The sequence below is a fragment of the Neofelis nebulosa genome, chromosome X, assembly GCF_028018385.1.
Source record: "Neofelis nebulosa isolate mNeoNeb1 chromosome X, mNeoNeb1.pri, whole genome shotgun sequence".
Lineage (NCBI taxonomy): Eukaryota > Metazoa > Chordata > Mammalia > Carnivora > Felidae > Neofelis > Neofelis nebulosa.
Genome location: NC_080800.1, coordinates 101,082,180 through 101,102,219, shown reverse-complemented (window position 1 = coordinate 101,102,219; position 20,040 = coordinate 101,082,180). Strand labels below are relative to the sequence as shown.

The window sequence follows — 20,040 nt, the reverse complement described above, 5'->3', positions numbered from 1 at the left end:
AGTGATTGGAGCATTAGACCAAAGGAGGCAGCAGAGACGAGGTTAGCCACCCCTTGACGAGTGTGGGGACCGACAGCATGGCTCAGGGATATAGGCATAGGAGACAGGTCTAAGTTCAAGTGTATATTCTATTACATACAGGCAGTGTGTGACCTTGAGCGACTTTCTTAATCTCAACTCCAGTTTTCGCATCTGCAAAGTGGGAATATTACTGTTACTTTCCCTATGAAGTGGTCGTGGATTAAATAAGGATTAAGTAAAATAGTGGGTGCTAAAACATCTAATTCAGTGCCTGATTCATAGAAGAATCAATAAATGTTAATTTCCAGATGCCCTTCCCCCCTTCTCACCCTTTAAAAGTGCCCTTTCTCCCCAAAAGTGCCTTCTGTTGTCAGCCTCCCCTTTCTCCCCCATCCCCCAAACCTCAGACTCTGCTACCGAGTCTTGGCCTGTGTTCCATCAAATACTTCCCATCAGGGCTCCTTAAGAGCCCTAGGAGACAGGAGAGAATCTGGTAGATGAATCTTTACTAACGTTCTCATGGCAGGCAGTGACAACTTAATATTAAAAATGACGTTTAGAGAACCTCTACTCTGTGCCAGGCACTATATGTTCTTCCTTTTAGATAACATAGTTGCATTTTAATCGAAGCCTTCAATGCCTTGACCCGGAGGGATAACTAAGGAGGAGTTTCAGTTGTGATTTCAGGTGGGGAGACACTACATTTCAGATGGAGGGAGTAGCCTTCAGCACACCTCATTTCCCTCCTGAAAGCAAACAGGTCCCCATCCATGTTTGGCTAGCCAAGAGAAGAGGTGAAGAGGAAGAGATCTGTGGCCTTCTTCACTGTCATTTGGCTTGAAGAGTAACGGGGTGGATGAGTAACAAGAGATGAGAGGAAGAAAGGCATTTCAATGCCTGTGCACTTGAAAATCCTCCATTGCATTCATCACTGTAAATGGGCACCTATCCTTCCTGCTTTCAGTCTCCCCTGCCCACTACCTGTTTTCCTTTCTTTCATCTGCTGCCACTTTTTTAACTTTTAGCTGTCAGTTGCAGCTGTTGGCAGAGTTGGATTAGTCCCATCTGAGCCAGCAGGGACACAGTGGTGAACTAGGCCTATTGCTGTTGCTTGGAAAGTCCGTATAATACATGCAAATTCTTTTGCATTCGATCCCTCACGGAAGGAAGCGGTGAGATGCTTTTTGCACTTCATCTTTGTTTTTCCGATGAGGAGCTAGAGATTGTAGTAGCAAGCATCACAGCCGCCGGAAGTTGCCAACTCAGCCCCAAATCCAGCGCCCTCTCTCCCTCTCTCTCTCTTTCTCTCTCTCTGGTTAAGAGGTATCTCTGCTGGGTTTGGAATTACCTGGCAAGAAAATAATTCATGGCAGTTCTTACTGAGAGGTTGTGTTCTTTCGTGAAATGGTTAGTCAGGTGTAGCTGCAAGAGAGGACACAGGGGAGGCACAGGAAAATAAAGTTTATTACCCTCACAAGTTTTAGAGAAACTGAGTCACTGTACGCCATGAAGGGAGGCCACACAGGGTGAGGGAGCAGCAAATGTGTGTGCTCAGCCAAGCAAATGCAGAGGAGAGAGAGAGAGACAGAGAGAGAGACAAAGAGAGAGAGAGAGAGAGAGATTGCCCCTTGGGCAAGTGCCTTTATCAGGTTGGAGCATACAAACAAAAGGCATGCACGAGGTGATTTCATTGGTACATTTGAATGACAGTAGGTCACAGTCAGGGGAGGGCAATTAGGGGAACTTGTGGCCCGGGCCAGCCTTGTCACAGTGAGGCACCCAGTCACCTGGGTGGGGTCCTCACAGACGGTTTGTGGGGATGTTGAGGCAGAAGGAAAATACGAAGTTTTAAAATTTACAATATGAAAGTGAAAATAGTACTCCTCTTCATGAGGTTTCGGTTCGTTTCAGGCTTGGGATAGGGCTCTTGGAGAAGCAGAAAGAATGTCGGCCAGTGAACTTTGGAGAAAAGATCTAACTATACAATGATCCTCATACTCGTTAGCTTGATACCTTGTAAATAAGGAAAATAATGACAAAAATCATTGTGATTCATTGGAAGGAAACTGCCATACCCTTTAAAAGTAATGAAAGCAAGATTCTATATCCTTTGCCTAATAGAAAGATAACTTCCTCACTATTTGACTTGAAACTTTGATTTCTTGAACAAACGTTTGACCACCTGCTATCTGACAGATTCTGGGAGGCACCAGGGATATAAGGAAGCAAGACAATTTCTGCTTTCAATGAATTTCAAGTTCAGAGAAGGAGCATATGTATTCAGTGGCAAGGACAATGTAACATGGTAAGTGCTGTGAAAATAGTTAAGCACCAGGTACCAAGTACAGAGGAAGGTGTTCAAATATCTGAAAAAAGGTACTTTCCTTCTCCCAGATTCAGTCCCATGCCATCACACCGGAAGATAGAGCAAGGTGATTTCTAAAGACTTCCCACTCTCATGTTCTATGGTCCTATGATTCCATGAGTCAGGATTATCTTAGGGTGAGGAAAAACTGTCTAACCTTCAGCCTACAATTCTCATCAAGGAACTACTTTAGGGACTCCCAATTCTTTATGGCTGTCTCTTACATTTTCATTCCTGGATTCTTGGGAAGAATAGAGTCCAGTCATATCTGGAGACTCAGGTTGGGTTTGACATCTAAGAAAGCTTGGGTCTTCCATCTAACTTCTCTATCCTTCAATCTTTTCTATGATACCGCCCTTCCAGAAGTCCTCTATGTAGATGCCAACCTTGGTGTTGCTGAATGAATCCACAGCCCTGAGGAGCTGAAATTCTAGGCACAGGCCTAGTTGGAACTGCTTCTGATGGGAGTTTATGTGTATCTCAGAGGAGAAGTCTTATGAACTTGGGTTTGATATGCCCAGAAATGGATCCATAGCAACTTCCAGGACAAGATAGTCACACCAGGTGAGCATGGCCATAGAAGCAATTGTTTATCTTAAATCGTTTTCAGATTGGCTTGCTTTTTATTTAAAATTTTTTTTAACATTTATTCATTTTTGAGAGTGAGAGAGACAGAGCATGAACGGGGGAGGGGCAGAGAGAGAGGGAGACACAGAATCCGAAGCAGGCTCCAGGCTCTGAGCTGTCAGCACAGAGCCTGATGCGGGGCTTGAACTCACAAACTGCAAGTTCATGACCTGAGCCAAAGTCAGACACTTAACCGACTGAGCCACCCAGGCACCCCGCTTGCTTTTTATAGATGGGGAGGGTGTTTAGAACTCATTTTTTTTTTTTTTTTTTTTTTTTTTTTTTTCCCTGAAGATATCTCTAGGAGCTATTTGGGGGCACAATGACTTGGAGATGATCCTTCCCTTTTAGTACCTCATTCCAACTTTTTCTCTCTGGACTAAGCACTTTCACATTGCCTCCTTTAGGTATTCTCAGGGCTGGTGACCATGCCCTTGACTCAGTTCCTATATCAGTTAAGATGTTCATGCTTCAGCTAAGACAAAACCCACTAAAACTAATATAAATGATAGGGGAGATGCGTTGATTTACAGATCTGGAAGGGACATAGGTAAGACTGCTTGAGACTTGATTAGCTTCAGTAGTTCAAAAATTGTATCAAAGGCCTAATTTATTTTCCTTTCTCCTTCTTTGCCCACCATATGATGGCAAAATGTCTGTGGCATGTCTTGTCTTCACATCTGCATCACATGTTATATCATTGGTTCTAAAGGAATCACATGAACATTCATGCTTGAATCCTGGGTCAAGTAATGTCATCCTTAGACCTGAACTACCTGAGCCACTCACTATGGCAAGGGGACATCAGATTATACCCTATCCATAGGGTCACTTCTTCCCTACCCCTCTCCAAACCACATGATTGACACACAGTGGGATAGGGAGACACGGAGTTGGGAAACAACCACAATAGCCACTAAAATCCCTATCTTCCCAAAGGTCTGCTCCCTGAGAATTGGGAGTGGTAATCATTTCACTCTTGAAATGTCCACAGGCCCATTGCAACTTGCTGAATGGTCTCGTCTCCGGTCCCTTAGAGGTAGGCTGCTCCGTGGTGAGATCCTTCTGTTACTTTAGTAACTCATCCCCCTAAATTCAGTTCGTGATGCATCTGCCTGATATTTAATTCTGCTCCTAAAAAAGTAATTTTATATTGAGTGTCCAGGGTGAGAAACGAACATAGAAACAGTTCCTTTTCCTAGGGGTAGAGGCAAATAGGGTTCCAGATCTTTTCAGATAGGGATCCAGTGACTCTTTTTTCATGTTCTTCTCTGGGTAAGCGGAGGTCTGGGGCGTTACTCCCGTAGACTGTGAAACTGAGGAATCAGAGAGGTTTAGTGAACAATTCAAGGTCACACAGCCAAGTGGTGGGGAATGGAGATTTTTTTTTTTTTTTTATCCCTCTAGGGCTTTATCCACCAGACCAGAGTCTCCTTCATGCTGTGAGAGAATTGAATCATAGCAAATATATTCTGCTGGGATGGGTACATCTTAGCAAGTAATTATCCCCTGTTGGGCTCTGAATGGGCTTGCAAACTGCAGATGGAAGTCACATGGCTTTGGGACTCCCACTTCTCGCAAAGTGACATTCTTATAAGCTACAACATCTCTCTGATGGGAAGTGTTAATTTATTGTGAATTATTCCAGGTCACCTCCCAAAGATGTTATTGTTGATATTTTTATTAACGTATGCTTTTTTTTTTTCTTTTTTACCCCTCTGGGAAGGTTAGGAGCTGGCACTGTGAAATAGCACCAGCAAGTCTGGGGGAAGTAGCCCCCAGCCTAAAACTGGCCCTGCCCCCCAGCCCTAGCTGGGGATGGGTTGCATGCTTTAACAGATTTGAGAACTTTATTGAGGAATTCTGGATGCCAGTTGGTTTTTATACTCAACTGGAAACCTGTCCAATTTTCAAAGTACTTATGAAACTAGAAACTGACTCTGGATTCTGAAAATTACGTGACTGTATGTCAGGAACTGAGTCAGCATCATGTCATATCGTATGAGGGCAAACAGATTACCCCCCCCCCCCTTTCTGAGGTGTGTGTATGTGTGGGGGTGGTGGTGATGAGGTTGGGACGGGCGAAGCATATATGTTAGATTGGACGAGCGCTCCAATTATTCACTCCTTCCCGCATTCGTACCTTTATCAGGGCCTCACTGTGAGCACCATATTTCTCTGCCCCTTAATTTTGGGCTTGGCAGTGTGACTTGCTTTGGCCAGTGGCATGTGGGCAGAGGCGACAGCACGCCAGTTCCAGCCTACGTCTTAAGGAACCTCATGGCCTTCTGCTCACCGTCTTCACCTCTGTGGGTGTCATGAGAAGTACACATAACAGATAGTTTTCTGGTTCTGAGAAGGATGAATGGCGGGTGGAGCAGAACTGGCCCAGTTGACTCACAGACCCGAAGTGAGACACAGAGCCCTCTCAATTATTGCAGTCTGTGGCCGAGCTGCCCAGATGAGATCAGCTGAACCACAGCCAACCTGCAAAGGGGTGAGAAATGAGAAATGATTTTGTTTTAAACTACTAAGATTTGGGGCTCACTAACGTAGCAACCATCTGGCAGCGGGCGTGTTTCCATGAGTGATCTCCGGCTAGGGTGACCACCCTAGGCATCATGGTTTGGCCAGGACAATTCGGCTGATGTGCATTGTCCCAGCACGATCATCACCAATGCCCCTCTTCTCGCTCAAGAGTGTCTTGGTTTGGGGGTTAAACCGTCTGGTCCATCCAGCTGAGGCAGGGAGTGGATTATGGGTTGCTTCAAGGCCCAGATAGAAGACTTGCTATCTGTCTGCCACTTCTACTTCTTAATTTCTGTTCCCTAATCTGTCAGCTTGGGGTTTGACCCTTGCTGTCTTTAGGAAGAGGGTATGTTGGGGGGCGCCTGGGTGGCCCAGTTAGTGGGGTGACTCGATTTTGGCTCAGGTCATGATCTCATGGTGTATGGGTTTGAGCCCCACGTTGGGTTCTGTGCTGACAGTGTGGAGCTTGCTTGGGATTCTGTCTCCCTCTCTGCCCCTCCCCTGCGGGCTCTCTCTCTCTCTCTCAAAAATAAATAAACATTAAAAAATGAAATAGGGTGTTTTTTTTTTAACACTCCTTTAGATAGAGGAAGATCTGTGTTTCCTGCTTTAAAAGTGAATTCAGAGTATTTAGGGGAATGAAAAGATAACTGGAAACAGTTGACTTCTCAGATACTTGACTGTAGCTAATTCTTAAAGAGGAATTGCTGGATTTGCTAAAGTTACATCTGTTCCGATCTGTATGCTGCAAGCATATTCTGCTGAATCTTTGTGGCATCACTCCCATGAACATAATAATATTTTGAGGGAAAAGAAAAGCATCACATTTTTCTGGGTGATTACCCCCACACAGCCACAATCAGTGGTTTTCTCCTTTGAAAGAAGGTATCTTCTAATTTAAGAAAATCTACTACGTGGAAATACACATTTGGAGAGAGTTTTGTAGTTTACTAAAGGATTCACCACATGTTCCCTTTAAATAGTGAAGTGCTCTCATGAAGTGGTTATCAGTTGGCTGTGGTTTGCTCCCCAGGGGACAAGTGCAATGTCTGGGGACTTTTTTGATCGGCACACCTGGCGGTAGGGGGTTACAGGGGATTTCTACTTACACTTAGTAAGTAGAGACAAGGGACTCTGCTAAACCTCCTGGGGGCACAGGACAGCCCCCAGCAACCAAGGATTATACCGTTCAGGAGGCCAATAGGGCCACTGTGAAGAAACCCTAATTCTCTGTACTCACCCAGAATAGGAGTTTAAAAAAACAAAATGGTTTACACACACCTTTTCAGAAATGTGCACATTGTACCAGGTATCTGAAAACCTGGATTCTAATTGCAGTAATTTCCAAATTATACTTTCGGAGCCTCAGTGTTTTGAGCTGTGAATTGGGGATACATCTTACCTGCATTTCCATATAAAGCACTGTAGAGAGAGAGAGAGAGACAGAGAGAGACAGAGAGAGACAGAGAGATCATCAATAGAATCCACTCAATATTGTGACATTAGGATTGGTAGAGTGGATTAGTTTAAGTTAAAGAAATGAGGAACTATGAGCTTTCTCAGAGAGTTTCCATTGCTCTTGCTTTTCTAGACATTCTAGAGCAATAGCTCACTGGTGAAGAAACTGAGACAGGTCAGAATTCCTGTCACTTCCCTCACCTGACACGGAAGCCGTAGGAGACACGGAAGGGTAGGAGAACATCTCTAGAATGATCCTCAGAGTACAGGGTTAGTCTGAGGGCCACTGAACCACTGCACTTAGTGGGACTCAAGGGTGGGGAGTGACGTGGACTCTCAAATAACAGCAGGGGGAGAAACTAAGAACAAGGCCCACCCAGTGTTCAGAAACTCTTCGGGGCAGAGAGGACTTGGCTATATAGTTTGTGGGGTCCAGGGCAAGAGGAAAACGCTGGGCCTCTTGTTCAAGCGTCAAGACTTTCAGGACAGAGACAGCAGAGCGTGAAAGCGAGGTCCTTCTAGCAGGGGACCCTGTGTGACTGCACAGGTCACACTGGGGAAGCAGGCCCCCGAGGGCAGTGCCTGCTCTGGAGGAGAATGGGCCGTATGGAGCGACAGTTCCCTGGGCTCTGGACTCCAGGCCCCAGGGAGAAACTCATTCACCAAGGGCCCTACAAAGTCTAAAGGAAACGAAAGGACTTCCTCTAGGGAGGCCGCAAACAGTTCCTAGCTGCTTCTCCTGGCCTCCCTCAGTGGGTAGCCCCAGTCCCTAGAGAAGTTCTGTGTTACAAAGGAAGTGAAAAAAAATCACTTAAAATCACCGTAGCTTGGCAGGAGGCCAGTCCAAGAGTGGTCTTACAATCTTACCTACCCTGCTGTCTAAACTCGCATTGAGTTCCCTACGGGGAAGATCATTTTGTAGCCAGAGGCACCCCACTAAGAAAGTCCTTGTGTGGCAATGCCTTTAAATTCAAAACCAAACAAAACGAGACAAAGGGATGACAAACAAAGATCCCGTCCCCCCTTAAAGTTTTGGTTAAAGGTTTCCAACATTGTTGTGCTTTGCTAACAAAGGGGAAGCGGTGACTCCTCTGCAATTCTGAATCGACTTTACTGAAATTTCTGGTATATACAGATGAACAGGTTCCCCCCCCCCCCGCCATGATGATGATGATGACGACAGGGACAACGATCATGACAGCGATGACAAGGATGACGACTTACACGTATTTCTTGCCACATGTCGGGTACTTGCTAAATGGTTTAAGTGTACTGTCTCGTTGAATCTTTACAGCCACCCTTTGAGGTAAATACTGTTATTATCCCCATGTTTTATGCAAACCAAGATTAGAAGCATTTCGTACAAACTTTAAAGGAAAGAGACCCGAGAAGCATCTACTAAACAAAGAATGGTAAACGGAAAGGAATTGTGCAGTTCCCATTATTAACAAGTTAGAATGTGAAAAGTGTCATTGCCTTTTCCTTTTATTTAGGATGCTTCCTGTATTGTATATTTTGTCAACACAAAATTCATTTTTTACATGCTTTTCATAAAGCTTAGTACCTAGAAGCTTCTCAAGAAAGGTGTGCTCAACAAATTAATGAATGACGGCTTTCAGGAGCTCAGTCAAGATCTCAACCTTCCTAAGAAGTTTCTTGAAAACATCCTAAGCTCTTTAATCATGAATTCTGCCATAAGGGTTTTGAGAACCAAATTTCGTGGTTGGAGAAGTACACTGTACCTTCATTTCAGGTAAATCACACCTGTATTATCAGCTTGCTCCTCTGATATGGTTATAAACTAAGGTATCATTACCACCACCTTGTGGGTGTTTCTAATAATTGCAGACAAATTACCCAAGCGCAAAGCCATAGCATCTTGACTCTTGAAATCTTAACACTTCTCCATCAATACATTATTTGATTTGGCTTTAGTTAGATTCATGGCTAACAAATTAAAGCAAGAAGTTTCTATGTCTTTTACTGTAGGTTATTTCAAAATCTTTTTGGAATTAGGAACAGTGTGATTAATGGGTACATGAATGAATGGAATCCTTACATTCCCCAACTAATAATTTTTTTGAAAATTATAAGCACTATTACTTTTCTAACTAGAATGAGGCTTAAGGGAACTGACTTCCTTGGTATTGGAATACAATGTAATTCTATATCTTCACTCTAAGTAGATATTTTACTAACTTGGTTTATTTAAGATGGTGAGCTCCGGGAGGGTGGGGATTTTTTTTTCCACCCATTTTGCTTATTGCTGTAATCCCAGCACCCAGAAAAAAATGCGTGGACTGTAACTGATGCCAAATAACTTTTGTCAAGAGAATGAATGAATGTGTGACTTAGCCAAAAGCAAGATCCAGTGGTGTTCTCTTTAACATTATGGGTCATAAGGTAGGAGGAATACAAGGGAGAAAAAATGTCTGAGTTAATGGATGGATTAAAATGAGGAAACCAAATGCCCTTTCATCTGGATGGTTAGATTTGGCAAACTCGGAGAACAGTGGCCATATCTTGTGGCTAGGACAGGAGCGCCACGGAGAAGCGTCTGGATCTGGTGGGAGACATAAGGAAAATAACCTTTTTCTTCTTGCCCCCTCACGGTCAAAACTTCCCCATCCTTTCTGACCTCTTTTCAGGATTCTGTTAGATAAGTGGTTGGTACAGCCCACAAGGCACTTGGCAAAAAGTAGTCCTTGTGTTACCATTGAGGAATGGATGCAGCTGAGAAGAGTTGAAGGTTTGAGTTAGTATAACATTTCCTGTTTCTTAAGAACATGGAAATTGGCTGAGTGTGTCTGTAGCCAGCCACAGCGTGATAAGAGGTTGGGTGGCGAATGCCGACAAAGTGGAAATGGACATCAGCAATTTGCTGCTATATCTTATAATATGGGCAAGTCTTGCTTTATGCAATAGGCGTGCATCAAAAATTTGTGTGGAAAATGAATTTAGGTAAATTGAATTCTATTTTAAATCCAGGACACATGCTTGCCACTTAAAGGAACTCTGGAGCAAATCATTTTCTCAAGTGAAAAGATCTGCTATTTTGTCATTTTTGTGGTTTCCTTTATGTACTAAAAAAACCCCACAGTCCCCTATAATTTAGAGGGCAGACTCCTTTAGATAACAAGATGTAGTATGGGACTGTTTATCTTTTTTTCAGCCGTTTTATTTTTTTATTTTTAAGCTTTCTGTTACCAAAGCTTAAATCAGGAAATGTCTGGCTTCCTCAAAACCCCAGTATTCCAGTCTGGTATGTTTTCAAAGTGTACTTCTGAAGCAAGGTCAGTAATTAGCGTGATTATCTGGGTCAAAGTCGAAGTGTTAATGAAATATATATAGTACTGCCCTCCCCTGCCTCGAATTTCCACCATTCACTTCTTCACGGAATCCTTGGATGTATAACAGAAGTTGTAAATTTCAGATCAGTGGGAGAGGAATTATAGAATATGAGCTGTTATTTATCAAGTGCTTACTATGTGCCAAGCGTGTGCTCAGTGGTTTAACACGTTAGCTCATCTAATCCTCATAGTCCTCATGAGGTAGGTAGTACTATTATTTCAATTTTATAGCTTGTAAAACTATGACTTTTAAGAGGGATTATGTGACGTGCCCAAGGTCACACAGCTCTCAGTTGTGGAGGTGAAATGAGATCCAGGACACCTCTAGGCCACCCTGCCTCCACATCGCACTGTGTATCCATATGCGTGCGTGTGTCCTCACATCCCAACTACTTCGTCTTTCTCAAAGGGCGGGGAGCAGATAGCGGCCTCTAATTTTGCACAAAGTCAGGGGCCACTCAAGCAGCATTGCAGACTGGAGTAACAAAGACTTGGGAGAGAGTCTTATTTTGTTTTTTGACATCTCTCTCTCTATCTTAGCTAAAGCAGATTGATTTTTTTTCAGGGGATGGAGGAAGTACTGTTTGTGTCTCCTGGAAAATAGTTATCTACCGAATGCTCATCCCATGCCCTGGAAGGGTTAACTCCATAGTCTGAGAGGGGACGGGGAAATGTGTAGAGTGGTGCACTTGTCTTCCTCCATCAGAACCATGGTGGGTGGTTTAGAGCGAGGACCGCTCTCCCAGGTTCAAAGTCCCCCGGCTACACCTAGGATTCGGGTGAATTGACCTCCTTGGGCCTCCAGTCCCCGTCAGTACGATGGGGGTGATAATAGTAACATACCCCCACAAGGCTATTGTGAGGATGAGACAAGGTAAGCAAAGTGCATAGAATCCCACCTGGCACGTAATAAATGATCAGTAACGTTAGCTATTGTTGCTATTAGCTCCAGACCCCGCAGCATATTTTGGCACAGTTTCCCCTGAGCTGCTTTGGGTTCTGGGGGGGCTCTGAGAGAGTCCATTTTGCGGGGTTGGACAAAGCAGGAAAGGCTTGTGCATTTGCAGAATCTGTCAGCGTTTGAGTTTGTTTAGCCCTGGCAGGAAATGGCTTCCTGCTTTGAAAACAAAGGAAAAAATGTATTTTAAAGTGAAGAAACACCTTTTTAAAACTACCCAGAAGACTTATTAGACAGAAAACAGCTTTTACAGAGCAACGTCGTGGTGATGGAGGGGAAAACAGCGTCAAGTGTCTGAGTCAGATCGCGTTTAATGGAGAAGAGGAGCTGGGCTGGTGGGGAGAGAGGGGGAGGGCAGGGGGATGCAAAGGTTTTGCCAAAGAGCCACGGAGATTGGATTGTGCCAGCGCAGAAGCCACTTGCCAATGAAAGCTGCAGTCACTGTCACCCACTGCCGCTCTGCGGTAATGAATGCGTTTTTGATTAATTTTGCTGATTACCTGCTCTCTATGCACACAGCACAAGATAGAATAGTCGAGTCTGGGGCTCTCGGTGGAAGACTTTAGAGGCAAGGAGACGGGGTGGCAGGAGGGCTTTGATTATCTTTTTTTATTTTTCTCTCCTCACCTGCTCCCCAGCGTACATTGAGATAACGCTGGCTTTTGCTGGCAGCAGCCAAGAGGCCAGAACCTTGGGTTTTTTTCCACACATCGGTGCTGTTGCAGGGTAATAAAGCTAGTGCCAGAGGGGCAAGGAGCTACCGAGAAGCCCCCATCCACTCTCCTCTGGTTTCCTTGTGGTGTGTAACTCATCCCCTCAACCACAGGAGACGAATGTCTTTGCATATATTGAAAAAGAAATTATGTCTTTGATTTCCTAGATACATTACAAGTATTTACCAACAGATGAGAATTAGGTGAGGAAATCGGTTTTAGGCTCATAAGGCAATGTCTCTGAAGATTTAGTGCAATTTTAATGGGAACACAAACTTTGGGAAGGGAAAACACAAGTTATCAATTTTGGAACAATTTCCTCTCTGGTGCTGTAAGATGAGAACTGAAATCCAATGTTTATAATCAAATGATTCTTCTCTTTTCACATCAGCTATAGTGGGATTATTTTCATGTATTTTCTCTGTGTACAGGCTATTCATTTTTTTCCTTTGTGGTTGTCATAATTGTTGTTCTGGATTTGGCATTGCACGAAGACCGATCTGTTTCTAACAAGTTGAGGGCCAAGTAAGTGGCCAGATGCACCTGTGAATATTATGAGCCCAGCCCAGGACTGAGTGATCTTGTCTAGAGCAAGCACTATTTCCTTTATGGGCAGAAATGGAGAGTTTGGCAACTGTTCCGATACCTGGATCAGGTCTGGCCCTGTGTTTAGAAAGAGTGAGTTCTTCCTTTGAGTGTGAGTTGAGGGGCTTCTAGGGCCTCCAAGTCACCCTCTTAGTATCCTCCCCACTGGCCTTGTTTTACTTTCTGAAATTCTTGTCTTCACCCCCTCCTTCGGGAAGCCCTAAAATGGTGGCACTTCCTGCATTTGGTGCATGGCTTCCCAACATTTTTGTAGCATGGTGCACAGGTGGTTCCTCAGAACCGGAGTCAAGAGGTTGAGAGACTCTGGCCACTCCACGGCCTTGAGACTTGAAGGCGCTTAGTAACTCAGCACAGCTCTAATCTATCCACACGACACGGACACCAGTCTCTCATAAGGGTGACTATATTGTTTATTGTCCAAACTGGGACACTTTTGAGAGTGGAAGAGGACACTTAATAATTAAACCAGGACATCAGGCAAACTACAATCTAGGAAATGTGTTTGGCCTAGTCAATTACACCTTAACCCTGATTAGTTTCCCAGACTAGCCCTGCTGATACCAGACCTTTGAAATGTGCAGTCTTCTAGTTTGTTTCTTCCATTAGCCCATTTCTTTATCTGTCTGTCTATTTATACAGCTGCTATCACTACTGTTATGTTTTGTTTCAACCTCCATTTTACAGATGAAGAGACAGATAAGAGGCTAAATATTGTTTCCTCCCTTCATATTTCCATGAGAAGTAAGTGATCAGGTAATATGAGGGTCGCTGGGGGCTCAGGGGCAAATCGGTGCTGTTTGCGTCTTGACTAGCATTCTCTTTTGGTATTTTTCTTGTCTCCTTTACCTCTTCTCTTCTTCCAGCTTCCTAGTGCCTATGTTCCCGCCCATGTCCACATTCATTAAAGCTTACCTGTTCTCTACAGTATTCCATTCCCGCAGGACTTTGCCCTGTGTTCAAAAATAAATGCTGAAAAATTAACATATTAGCCTCTCTAGAAGCTAATATTCACATTTTAATAGGGGACTTCTGGAGACATAACTGCTTTAGTTCAGTGAAGCAGCGATAATGGTGGGAGTTCAGGAACCCTGGCAAACTAGGGGCGTTGGTTTGGTTAGAAGATACAGTTTCACTATGACCTGAAATATACCACCTAAGGCCTGCCTTGGTCAGGGCTTTCTAAGTTGGATAAGCTATAATGCCTCTGTATAAGAATTCTGCCATCATCTGGATGACATGCTCTATGGGATTGTGTCATTATTTTAGATTTACTTGAATTTATGAAAAGGAAATAACAATGCTTTTCATAACAGCAAAATATGATGAAAGGGTAAAGAAGTAATATAATCTAGATTATGTGCCTGATCTGCTCCAGGCAGGAACATGAACTCACTTTGGTGTGGTAGAGATTTGGGAATGATTCTTTTGTCTTGTCTTCTTGGGATGATGAAACATAGATTGCCTGGGGGATGGACAAGAGCTCTTAGAGCCCTCCATTTTATTTTATTTTATTTTATTTTATTTTATTTTATTTTATTTTATTTATTTCATTTCATTTCATTTCATTTCATTTCATTTCATTTCATATTTTTTAAAAGATTTTATTTTGGGGGCGCCTGGGTGGCTCAGTTGGTTAAGCGTCTGACTTCAGCTCAGGTCATGATCTCACAGTTCGTGAGTTCGAGCCCCGCGTCGGGCTCTGTGCTGACAGCTTAGAGCCTGGAGCCTGCTTCAGATTCTGTGTCTCCCTCTCCCTCTGCCCCTCCCCTGCTCACGCTCTGTCTCTCTCTGTCTCTCAATAATAAATAATAAAACATTAAAAAAATTTTAAAGATTTTAAGTAATCTCTACACCCAACGTAGGGCTTGAACTTGCAACCTTGAGATCAAGAGTCACATGTTCTATTTATTGATCCAGCCAGGTACCCCTAGAGCCCTCCATTTTAGTATCTTCCCCATCTGCATTCCTTTGAAACTGAAGTTTAAAACATCAGGCATCAGAATTCTTTGGGAAATCATTTTCAAAGGACAGTTATTTCTTAGAGTTTGTATATATCCTCTGCCCTACTCATGACCATCTAAACCAGCTAGTTGGTTCTCCCTGTGGATGTGACATTTGGTCATTCATTTACAAATATTCCTTGAGCACCTACTATGTGTTGGATACTGTGGTAGACACCGGTGAACACAATAGACATAGATATAGATTCTGTTCCATGGAAGTTAAACAAAAAGCAAACAAGTAACAGATATAGTAACAATCCATTTGGATTTGCTTAACAAAGAAAGCCGATAGGATGCTGCAATAGAGAATAGAAGATGAGGATCAACTTTCAACAGACAGTAGTGGAAAACCAAACTAAAATTAGGTCAAGTAATATGGAGTTTATTATCTCACTGATTAAGAAGTCTGGAAGCAAGGCATCCAGGGTCAATTCAGATACACAATATAATTATTATGAGGGACCCAGGCACATTCCATCTTTCTATTCTACTATCCTTAGCACATGGATAATACTTCACTTGTGATCGTAAGAGGCCTCCCACATTTGCAAGCATCACATGTAGACACACAAAAGCTAAAGAAAATTGGTACTTTCTGTCTGTCTCTCTTTTCTCAGCAAGGGCCTTTCCAAAGAAGACTTCCTTTTGTGTTATTTTGGTTATAGGGCTTTCAGGCAGAGGGAGGAGCTGAGGCAAAGTACTAGACACTGATAGAGTTTGGCATCTTTGAGGACCCGGAAGAAGACAAGTGTGACCCAGATATAACAAGTGAGGGGAGAAGTCCTTGAAGTGAAGTTTGGGAGCAAGGCAGGGGCTGGTAGGGCATGGTGTAGGCTTAAGATTTATTCTCAGTGTAGTAGGAATGCACTGAAGGGCTGTAAGTTGGTTAGGGACATGACCTCCATTTCAGGGCCCTCTTGCTGCTATACAGAGAGTGAGTTGAAGGGTGGGTAGGAATGGAATTCGCAGACCAATTAGGAGATTTTTGCAATGCTCGGGGCAACAAATGGTGGGAGCTTGGAATAGGGAGGTAACAATGTAGGTGGAGAGAAGAGGCTTTGGCAGAAGTGAAAGTGTTGATCCAAGGGTTCTGCTTAACCATGGTAAGTTTGAGATGTTCGTGAGATATCCAAGTGGAATGGTAAAGTAGGCAATTGGCTAGGAGACTGGCTCAAAAGAAAGGTCTGGGCCAGAAATACGTATTTGGAAGTCAGCCGTATATAAATGGCATTCAAAGCCAGAGGACCGGATGAACTCACTTAGGGAAAAGGAGTAGACAGAGAAAAGGCAAGGGTTCAGTACCAAGTTCTAAAGTACACAAACACTGAAACATTGGGCAGATGAGGTAGAGTGTGGAAAGGAAATTGTGAAATGGAAGCCATCGAGGTAGGAGGAAACCCAAGAGACACTACATGCTTTTCCTAGGGTCACACAGCTCATACTCCTGTCTTAGGGACTCAGGAGGATGGTATAGAAGTCTTTGAAGGGACAAGGTAGATGAGAATAGGAAGAGGTAATTTTACACAATTTTTTTTAAAAAACACTGTTTTTTTCCTGTTAATATAAAAACTACATTCATTGTTGACAATTTAGAAGGCATATAAACGTATGAAAATGAAAATCATACATTTGTTATTCTTTCCGTGTAGAACTCTCTAGTCTTCCCCCTCCTTCTCCTCCCCTCCCTTCTCTCTCTCTGCCCACAATACACGCGAACATGCACACACACGCATGCACACACGTGTGCCCACCACATGGTATGAGCAAGGACGGGCTAGGCTATGTTGTGATAACAACCACCCGCAAATCTCAATGGCTTCATACAATAAAAGGTTTTTACATATCCAGTCTATGTGGGCAGGGAACCTCTGCACATTATGGTCACTTAGGAGACCCAGGCTGATAGAAGACTCTTTTCAACACATGCTTCCACGATTGTCAAGGCAGGCAAAAGCCGTGTGGCACATTGATCACTGGCCTTTAAATGTTCCCCTCACATTTCACATTCCAGTTATGTTGCATGACCATATGTATCTTCAAAGGGATTGAAGCACAATCGTACTACATGCCTTAAAGGAGAATGTGAAAATATTTATGAATAGTCTTAATGGTTACTATAAACATGTAAATATAATGTCATACTCTACATACTATTTTGCAACCAGATTGTTAACTCACTATGTTTTGAAAATATGTCTTTAAACATTTTCCATGCCATTAAATCTTCTGTAATTTGCTTTTTAATAGCTGCGTGTATAGATATAAAATAATTTATTTAGTCAATCCCTTAATATTGCTATTTCAACAGTTTCTAATATCTCACTATGGAAAACTATGCTGTAGTGAAGCCCAATTAACATCCATCTTTGTCTTCATTTATGATTCTTTTTACAGAATAAATTCCTATATGGTGTTGCAGAGTCAAAAGACATGCAAACTGTGGGGCACGTTGGTGGCTCAGTTGGTTGAGCCTCTGACTTTGGCTCAGGTCACCATCTCACAGTTTGTGAGTTCGAGTCCCGCATCGGGCTTGCTGCTGTCAGCATAGAACCCACGTCAGATCCACTGTCCCCATGTCTCTCTGCCCCTCCCCTGCTCACTCTCTCTCAAAAATAAACATTAAAAATGATATGCAAACTGTTAAGACTTTCGCCACTTATTGTTGAATTTTCCTCCAGAAAAGTTTTATCAATTTATGCTCTTACAAGCAATATGCAAGAGTGTACATTTCCCTGGATCTCACTAATTCTGGCTGTTACCCATTTCTTTTTAGCATTTGCTAATTTTCTCAATAAAAAAATCACATTGTTTTTGCTTGTGTTTTTTATGGACAGAACGAGCATTTCTTATATGCTCTCTGGCCATTCTTATTTTGTGAATTGCCTATTCGTGTCGTCTGCACTTGGTTTTGGAGTGCCCCTTATGCCAATATCCATACTTCACTGTTACACAGCCCCCACTCATGAGCATACTTCTTTTCTCTCTTTCCCTCTTGAGCTTAAGATGCTTCGTAGTAACTAAGGCAACAAAACATGCTAGGTGGTTGAACTCCAAAATAGTAGCTGTAATCATCCTGAAACCCTCAACGGTAACTTTTATTAACTATTTATGGCCTAAACACATTTGCACATTCTGAGTGTCTATCAGGGATGCGGAGACATTTTTCACGAGTACTTTTCTAGGGGTGTGGAGTCCCTATCCCGAGGGCAGGGCTGCTGCATTCTTTTATTTTTTCAATGTTTATTCATTTATTTTGAGAAGGTGAGAGAGAGTGAGGCAGAGAGAGAGGGAGACAGAGAGAATCCCAAGCAGGCTCCACGCTGTCAGCATGGAGCCTGATGCAGGGCTCGATGTCACAAACTGTGAGATCATGACCCAAGCAGGCTCCGCACTCTGAGCACGGAGCCTGATGAGGGGCTTAATCGCACGACCCTGAGTTCATGACCTGAGCTGCAAATCAAGAGTCGGACACTTAACTGACTGAGCCACCCAGGCGCCCCATGACTGCTTTTTCTTAAGAAAAAAATAGTAGCACAATAATTGATTCAAGTAAAATCTGACACAAAACCTCAAAATCTAAAACGGATGACTGTGAAGATGCTCTGATTGGAGCAGCCGTGTGCTCTCTACTCGGCCTCACCTGCATATTCCCTGCACAAGTCAGAATTTCCATGGAGCATAGTCTGAGAACAATTCGTCTACTGGAGTGGGCACTGGGCCTGGAATGAGGAGTGGAACTAACTGGCTGTGGGACTTTAAACTTATAAGAACAGATACTACACTTGATCTTAGCCAAAAGGCCGAGAAGCGATTGGCTGTGGGACTTTAGATGTGTTGCTTAACGTCTCTGAGCATGGCTTTCTGAATCTATGAAATGGAGAGAGAATATTAAGTTGGTAGTTAATCACTGAGCACTCACTTTGTATAGAATCACCCTACTGGATACCAGGGAGGATTCAAATGGCATGAGTCAGTCCTTGCCCTTAAAAGGTTTATAATTCGGGGTGCCTGGGTGGCTCAGTTGGTTAAGCGGCCGGCTTCCGCTCAGGTCACGATCTCGCGGTCCATGAGTTCGAGCCCCGCATCGGGCTCTGTGCTGACAGCTCGGAGCCTGGAGCCTGTTTCAGATTCTGTGTCTCCCTCTCTCTGACCCTCCCCTGTTCATGCTCTGTCTCTCCCTGTCTCAAAAATAAATAAAACGTTAAAAAAAATTAAAAAAAAAATTAAAGGTTTATAATTCACTTAATACTTACTTTACTGATCTTCTAAAATGCCTATGAAATCCAATAAAATAGCAGGTGCAAATAAGAATAACAACTTGAAAATGCTTGGAAGAAGTGAAAATCACACAAATGCAAAATAACGTTATACATATTGAATTATCGTTAATGTTTTGAGTGCATCAGAAGGTGGGAAGTTCTGTAAAGGTTAAATGAGACTCCTTTATAGAGCTTGAACTGGTCAAGTGAGAAGTGTTGTTGCCATCTTGCCCACATCTCCAGAGCTCCCCAGTATTTCAAAGAGTCATGACAAATGCGTCCCATCTGGAACTACTGTCAAGTCCCGAGACCTGGCATGAAACCCACCCAAGGAGAAAGGGCAGTCATTGAGGGAACTTTCCAGGATGCGGAACCTGGGTTTGGCTTGAAGGTACAGCTGTCTCAGTAGGATTCAAGCGACGGTCAACACTACAGTGTACCTTGTTGTGTTAGTGTGTCAGAAAGATAGATGTGACACATGGCAGTGGGTCCTCAAGGCTCAGCAGACAGGTGCATTTGGGAGCTCCGTGAATTGGTAGCAGCATCCTTGCCGATGGTTGGAGATCCAGGGGAGGGAGCTGAGCCCGGCAGGAATACTGGGGCTCTAATCAGAAGAACTTGGAATTAGAAACCAGGTCAGAAGCCCATGCTAAGTGGAGGAGGCCTTTGAGTTCTTAGGGTCTTTAAGGCTATATACATTTATACAAGGTGAGTAGAATGCGCGAAGAATTTTTTTCCACTGCAGAATTTATGAGGTGGTAGCCAAAATGGAGAGAGAATAAACGGGGCATAGTTGCTAGAGGAGTTCCCTGGAAAGAAAGTCTTTCAATACCCCTCCTCCCCTGGGAAAGGATATCTCTTTGGGAAGAATTTAAAATGCCCTTTGTTGTTACATTTCCTGTGGTGGCGCAGGGGGCAGTGTATTAGGGGAGGCCATGGGTAACTCAAAATGTTTCCAGATGCTAAAGCTTTTGTTACTTTTCACAACAAAAGGCAATTGAATTCTTTAGACTGTGATTATGATAATGCTGCATTGTTTTTGTCTGATCAAGAGCTGAGGGCAAAAGCTTTCCAAATTGACAGTTTTTTGCTCTCACAATGCAGGATAGAGGATGAATTAAAGAGGGCTAGAGTTGATATGGAGAGGCTAC

At 43.3% G+C, this 20,040-nt stretch overlaps 1 pseudogene; it reads right to left on the bottom strand.

Annotated features, from left to right (window-relative positions):
* Nucleotides 1-18,356: 18,356 nt before the first annotated feature.
* Nucleotides 18,357-18,442, bottom strand: LOC131503352 (U2 spliceosomal RNA; annotated as a pseudogene).
* Nucleotides 18,443-20,040: the final 1,598 nt, after the last annotated feature.